This window comes from Oryzias latipes, chromosome 5, assembly GCF_002234675.1.
Source record: "Oryzias latipes chromosome 5, ASM223467v1".
Lineage (NCBI taxonomy): Eukaryota > Metazoa > Chordata > Actinopteri > Beloniformes > Adrianichthyidae > Oryzias > Oryzias latipes.
This window is the reverse complement of record NC_019863.2, coordinates 13,679,151-13,686,842: the sequence shown is the minus strand read 5'-3', so window position 1 is coordinate 13,686,842 and position 7,692 is coordinate 13,679,151. Positions and strand designations below refer to the sequence as shown.

Below are 7,692 nucleotides of genomic sequence, written 5' to 3'. Positions count from 1 at the left end.
TTTTTAAATAAAAAATAAAAGTTATAAGACAGCTTTATATTTGACTTCTCAAATGTTTAATGCCAGCCATCAACTTCAAACCCTTTTAATGTAGGGTATTTCAGCTTTTACAGTCAGTCGGTAAAAATAATTCAGTGAAAATAAATAAGGATTTCTTTCTTGTGCAGACATCAAAACAAAAATAAATAAATAAACAGTGCTCCGCTCATTCAAAAATAAGTTTACAGGGCCTATTAGGTGAAGTCAACAACATTAAATACCCATTGGGACTTAAACATTTATTATATGTCTGACTAGAGCCTTTTCCGCATGGTAGTAAATAGGGTAATAACATGTAGCATAGTTATGTTGCTTTAAATGAGCCAGCAGGGGTTTATCCTGCTGAGTGAGTTGTTGACTGATATTCTTCTGGTACAGACCATCAGTGAAAAGCACATGTGGTGTTGGTATGCGTGTGAAAACGTTTGGCTTTTTTTCATACAAACTACTGGAGCAATAGGACAGCAAGGTGCTTTCTTTCCTTCAAAACTATATAAAGGTGAACAAATAAATGTCTCACAAAAATACCTAAAAAGAATAGAGGGTTAAGTAATTAGAAAAACATTTTGTTTCCTTTTTGTATATAGATTTTGTAAAATCTATATGCATGGTTTTTGCCACCTATTTAAACCAAAAGTTACAGCAATGTTATGTAAACAATAAAAAGTCTTAACACTTTCTTGTATTTTGACTTGTTTTGCTATCTTCTTATTACAAGAATTGTCTTGACTGGAATTTGGAGTATTACTAAAAGGAATTGAAAAACCAAGCAAAAAGAATTTTGTCTAAAAACTTCATGGCTAGATTAAACCTTAGACTGAAGGGATAACATTTAAAAAAAACAGCGGAAAAAAACATTTATGAAATCAGTGGAACTTGAACATTTGTTATCAGTAAATGACATGTTTTATAGTGGTTTTAAACAAAAAGTTTCTAGAAAACTTTATTTATCTGTGGGTTTATTTTATGTTGACTATTTTGCCAGAATCAATAAAACATTGTTTTCAAACTTTACATAATACATTAATTAAGACATTAATTCAGTATATTATACTGAATTATTGTTTTTTTTTTGGTTTTTTTTGGTTTTTTTTATACTGAATTAATGTCTTGAATGTGGTCAAGCTTTCATACATTTACCACCACCTAGTGGCACTCAAAGAAAACTGCACACAAATACAGAAACTAGTAATAGTCTTCAAAAGTTGCCGTTGAATTTTATTGCAATAATTTAGCCCCACCTAGTGGTTTAGGCTGAAAAAGACACAAGACAAATAGACAAAATGAGAGAGTTCCCATGGAAGCCTACTGCATTTAATATGAAAAATTGTGATATTTTTCTACTTTTGTCTGTCTTTTTTTTGTTTTATTTTTATTTTTTCTGATTTTTGTGCTCATTTTCCACAAACTACAAAAGCAACAAACTACAAACAGGCTGGACATAAACCTCATCTGCTCGTAAAAACGATACGATAACCTGCAGTCAAAAGCCGAAAAGCCACAATGTGTCGCTGTCATAGACATCATCCTTGTCCATTTTGTTTATGTACTTTCTCACAAATTCAGTCTGTTTTGTTCTTTCTACTTTATCCACAAACATTACAGAGCAAAATGTTGGGGCAGGTCTTATTCCAGTATCAACTATTTGTTTTTTTATTCATTTTATTTAACCTTAATTTAACCAAGATCTCTTTTTCGATGTTGACCTGGCCAGCAAATGTCACATGAATAGTGTTACAATATAAAACAAAACTATGACTTTAGAATTTTACAATTTAAAAGTTAAAAGTGAGGTGATTATTTTGGTGGTTATTTTGTTTGAGAGTCAATGCCTTGGAAAATACTGTACATCAAACAAAACAGTGCATGTGCTCACATTGTGTTGTTGTCAACCTTGTGACAGGCAGTTTTCTTATGATGTGATTTTTTGTTTTCTTTTTTCGAAATTATTTTTTTTATTTTACAAGCATATACATGTTTGTCGTTGGGGAGTTTGGACCAATGGGGTTCAGCTAGGGGCCAAATAAGTGAAATAGGAGGGCTGGTGCAGCAGCGGTGGAATAAAAAGTTGGGAGAAGCGCTCTCGGCAGGAGAGATTAAGGAGTTGCTGAATTAGTTGTACGGCTTTTGTTACAGCCTGCAGTAACCAGAATAAAGAACCTTAAAAGAGGTTAAATCTCCGTGCCTCAGTGTGGGAAAGGGACTCCACAATATTGTATGGGTCTCACGAAATGACATTTAAAAATATGTGGTGTTCATGGCTCTCTCGGCCAAAAAGGTTCCCGACCCCTGGGTTAGAGTTTGGGGCATGACTGGGAAATTGCAATGGAGGAAAATGGAAAATAAAGTTTGGAGCTAAATCCAAGTCCTGAGACTCCGCTAATGCTTCTACCATGATGATGGCCTCTGAGACTAAGAGCTGAATGTGACAAGGACATTTCAATGGTTACTTACTGGGGGACAGGGGGTATCTTTGTCTGCCATATATGATGACCCCCCTACCCTGAACCTCAGCCTGGACCACAGGTACAATTACAACGGACCCACAGCCGAACCCGGGTCAGGGTGGATACGATTATAGGCATCCTGAAGGCAAGATTTCAGTGCCTACGTGGGCTCAGGGTCAGGCTGGAGAGGGCATGTGGCATTACAGCTGCATGGGTTGTTCTTCACAACATCGCCACAATCGGAGGTAAGAGGGTCCTGCCACCTCTTGAAGAAGACGGCCAAGTGGATGCCCCCTTGAACCAAGCAGACCAAAGAGATGGCAGGGTGGTACGGGACACAATTTGTCAAAATTATGTCTAAAAAAATCAGTCAATCAAGAGTCAAAGGCTGATTGCTCTTCTTTATGTCTTTATTTGCTGTAATAAAAAAGTGAATGTAGTGCTTTATACTGCATTCAACAAATGACAGATTACATGTTCACATATTGTTTCTCACCTTAAGCTGCATGGTGCTCCATGAATTCTATTTCAAGACTGGTCTTTTTTGCTTTTAAGTTGTTTACGGTCCATCTCAAGGTCACATTTTCTAATTTGCCTTAGAAGGTGGACTTTATATACCTTTCTGGCAGGCAACTACAGAGACAAAGTAATTCCACATAATTGGAATTAGACGTTTACAATACAGACCAAATATTAACATGAGAAATTGTAGCAGCAGAAATGTTCTTACACTGCCAAGATTCATGGTGGAGGTACACTAACTCTCATCTGCACTGACATCCCCGGCAATATTCTGTAAAATTGCAATGACAATATTTATCTAATTAAAAAAATTAAAAAAGAGGGGGGCCATCATATACCTTGATGGGTTTCGCTGTGTAAATTTCTGTGAAAGCAGAAGTGGACTCTTCATCTTCATCCTGCAGTGTAAATATGTAAAGATGCTTGATCTACCAAACAGAAAACTAAAGATCTAAAGACAAAGATCACTTACAATTATGACAGTGTGGTGATGCAGGAGGCTGCAGTGACCAAACTGGTGTTTTGGAACCGACTTATCCAGAGTAAGCAAGTTTAGGCTTACTTTAGAGAGAATTCAGGGTTAAAGTCTGGGTAAGTTAACCTTGCTTTCTGGAATACCCCTCAGAACAGGTGGATCCGACTAATCAAAGAAAGGGTTTTCATGTGTTTTGCTGATTGTGTTTGTTGATTATGGACATTTTTGAGTTATATGAGGGTTGTAGGGACACTTAATCCTCCTAGGTGGGGGCAAAGTGGCGACCTGGGGGTTAGCCCTGCCTTTAGACACTAAGACTCATGGGAAGTTTAAAATCTTATCATAAGTGAGGAATCTGTGAAGAGAAGTGACCTTCATGTTGTCACACTGTTTGTAAGTTTTTAAAATATATTGGGTTAGATACTAGAAAGAAGATTGGGGAATCAGCTTCTTTATCTGTCACTCCCTCGCTGAGACTTTTTTACTTTTTTGGTCAGAGAAATTATTCAATGCTGAGAAATGTTTGGTTTCCTTGGTTTATCTTGTTGAGGAAGTGGTCAAAAGCCAAGGTTGGCTCAAATCTTAGATAAGCTCTTTTCGAAAGTGGTATTTGATGAGTGTCATTTCTCCTGAAGGCTGAACTAAAAGCTTCCCTCTAAAAGTAGAATATAACCTAACCAGGAATATTTTAGTAAAAACCACCAGGGACTTGGCTTCTCCTGAAGACAAACCTAATGATTCATTAGGTTCCTTGTAAAGATGTTCAGTTCCCTGACTGGGAATTGAACCCAGACCGTGGTGGTGATAGCGCCAAATCCTAGCCATTATACCATCATTGAAATTCTTGCCGCTCACAAAGAACATTTAGTTGCCAGATTACAGAAGTCGACGTTATTTGCAAAAGACCATGATTTTGATGTAGCCTACTTGTAGGTCATTGTCATTCTTGAAACAGTGTGCATATTTTCTGTGCTTTAGCAGTTCTCTATACTTTGTTGAGTTGTTCAATTTGTATCAATTCTTCTTTTTCTGTTGTAGATTGGAACAGTCAATGCTGAGCTTTAAGTGGTTCCACAGAGGTAGACTTAAAATTTGCTTGCATTTTCTTCTCTCTTTGAACAATGTCAACAGATCGATATTTGTTCCTAGTCAACAAACACTCAACATTTTATTGTTTACGTTGTATTCCAAAAGCATATTGTATTTTAATGTGAAGTAAATATGAAAAAAAGTGCATTGGTGGTATAGTGGTAGCATAGCTGCTTCCCAAGCAGTTGACCTGGGTTCAATTCCCAGCCAATGCAGTACTTGTAGCTTTACTTATGTAGCCTAACCTTCTTGTTGAATGCTTTTCAAGTAAAACATATAAAACATCAATCTATAAATGTGAACAAACTGGTTTTGCTAGATAGAACTGTAATTGATAAAAGGTTAGGTTAGTACCCTTTCAGTTTCTTGCACACAGAAATGAATGAATAATGACTCAGAGACAAAACTAATCTTTAGTGGAAGTTCACTCCGTACAAGAAGCACAAATTTGTACGAAGGGTTATAGACAGATGAACAGGCTGCTGCAAGTCCGAACAACGGAGCTCAGAGATGGGCTTGGTATAAGAACCCTGCATTTGCATAGTCAGAAGATCATACACTGGACAATGGTGTGAAAATTAGACCCACAGGTTGTTGCAGGCTAAATGCTCGAAGGTCAGGAAGCTTCAAGTGTCAGATGTCTCTGATGTTCTCACAGACATTTACCAGAGCATAAACACCAGCGCACACAAAAAGGAAAAAGGGAGGATGAGGAATGCTATGAGAAAACAATCTGGGTTGTGCTTTCTTCAAATGTAATATAATTTTGAGATGATATTACATGCTTAGTGAATTAAGTTTGAACCATTAGTGTAATCATAAAAAATAAAAAGGAGTTTCAAACTATTCTGTTTCTTACTATTCTTAACAATAAAGAACAATGGTATTGTCCGACATTGAAAACATGTTTTATACAGCGTCAAAATGTATACAAATTTATGTTCCTTTTTTTCAAAGAAATTATTCAATGCTCACAAATGTCTGGTTTCTTTGTTTTCTCTTGGGTCAAAAGCCAGGTTTGGCTCAAATCACGGATAAAGCTCTTTTCAAAAGTCATTTTTGACGAGTGTCCTTACTCCTGAAGACAAACCTGATGATTCATTAGGTTCCTTGTAAAGATGTTCAGTTTCCTGACCAGGAATTAAACCCAGGCGGTGAGAGCACCAAATGCTTCCTAATAGACCATCAGGGAAATTCTTGCCAATCACAAAGAACATTTAGTGGGCAGATTACAAAAGTCGTCATTATTTGCTAAAGACCATCATTTTGATGTAGCATACTTGTAGGTCATCGTCATTCTTGAAACAGTGTGCATATTTTCTTTGCTTTAGCAGTTCTCTATACTTTGTTGAGTTGTTCAATTTGTATCAATTCTTCTTTTTCTGTTGTAGATTGGAACAGTCAATGCTGAGCTTTAAGTGGTTCCACAGAGGTAGACTTAAAATTTGCTTGCATTTTTTTCTCTCTTTGAACAATGTCAACAGATCGATATTTGTTCCTAGTCAACAAACACTCAACATTTTATTGTTTACGTTGTATTCCAAAAGCATATTGTATTTTAATGTGAAGTAAATATGAAAAAAAGTGCATTGGTGGTATAGTGGTAGCATAGCTGCTTCCCAAGCAGTTGACCTGGGTTCAATTCCCAGCCAATGCAGTACTTGTAGCTTTACTTATGTAGCCTAACCTTCTTGTTGAATGCTTTTCAAGTAAAACATATAAAACATCAATCTATAAATGTGAACAAACTGGTTTTGCTAGATAGAACTGTAATTGATAAAAGGTTAGGTTAGTACCCTTTCAGTTTCTTGCACACAGAAATGAATGAATAATGACTCAGAGACAAAACTAATCTTTAGTGGAAGTTCACTCCGTACAAGAAGCACAAATTTGTACGAAGGGTTATAGACAGATGAACAGGCTGCTGCAAGTCCGAACAACGGAGCTCAGAGATGGGCTTGGTATAAGAACCCTGCATTTGCATAGTCAGAAGATCATACACTGGACAATGGTGTGAAAATTAGACCCACAGGTTGTTGCAGGCTAAATGCTCGAAGGTCAGGAAGCTTCAAGTGTCAGATGTCTCTGATGTTCTCACAGACATTTACCAGAGCATAAACACCAGCGCACACAAAAAGGAAAAAGGGAGGATGAGGAATGCTATGAGAAAACAATCTGGGTTGTGCTTTCTTCAAATGTAATATAATTTTGAGATGATATTACATGCTTAGTGAATTAAGTTTGAACCATTAGTGTAATCATAAAAAATAAAAAGGAGTTTCAAACTATTCTGTTTCTTACTATTCTTAACAATAAAGAACAATGGTATTGTCCGACATTGAAAACATGTTTTATACAGCGTCAAAATGTATACAAATTTATGTTCCTTTTTTTCAAAGAAATTATTCAATGCTCACAAATGTCTGGTTTCTTTGTTTTCTCTTGGGTCAAAAGCCAGGTTTGGCTCAAATCACGGATAAAGCTCTTTTCAAAAGTCATTTTTGACGAGTGTCCTTACTCCTGAAGACAAACCTGATGATTCATTAGGTTCCTTGTAAAGATGTTCAGTTTCCTGACCAGGAATTAAACCCAGGCGGTGAGAGCACCAAATGCTTCCTAATAGACCATCAGGGAAATTCTTGCCAATCACAAAGAACATTTAGTGGGCAGATTACAAAAGTCGTCATTATTTGCTAAAGACCATCATTTTGATGTAGCATACTTGTAGGTCATCGTCATTCTTGAAACAGTGTGCATATTTTCTTTGCTTTAGCAGTTCTCTATACTTTGTTGAGTTGTTCAATTTGTATCAATTCTTCTTTTTCTGTTGTAGATTGGAACAGTCAAAGCTGAGCTTTAAGTGGTTCCACAGAGGTAGGATTAAAATTTGCTCGATTTTTTCTTCTCTCTTTGAACAATGTCAACAGATCGATGTTCGTTCCTAGGTAATTGTCATTTTTGAAACAGTGTGCATATTTTCTTTGCTTTAGCAGTTCTCTATGCTTTGTTGAGTTGTTATATTTGTTCGGTTTCCTAGGTTTATCCTGTTGGGGATGTCTTTAAAAGTTAAGGTTTGTTAAAAAGGTTTGTTGTCTTGGAGAAAGCTGCTTTTGAAAGTGG

At 36.4% G+C, this 7,692-nt stretch overlaps 2 non-coding genes across 2 annotated transcripts; both read left to right on the top strand.

Annotated features, from left to right (window-relative positions):
* Nucleotides 1–4,716: 4,716 nt before the first annotated feature.
* trnag-ccc lies at nt 4,717–4,787 on the top strand. The gene has a single exon. It is a non-coding gene; the product is annotated as a tRNA-Gly (tRNA).
* Nucleotides 4,788–6,158: 1,371 nt separating this feature from the next.
* On the top strand, nt 6,159–6,229 carry trnag-ccc. Its single transcript has one exon. It is a non-coding gene; the product is annotated as a tRNA-Gly (tRNA).
* Nucleotides 6,230–7,692: the final 1,463 nt, after the last annotated feature.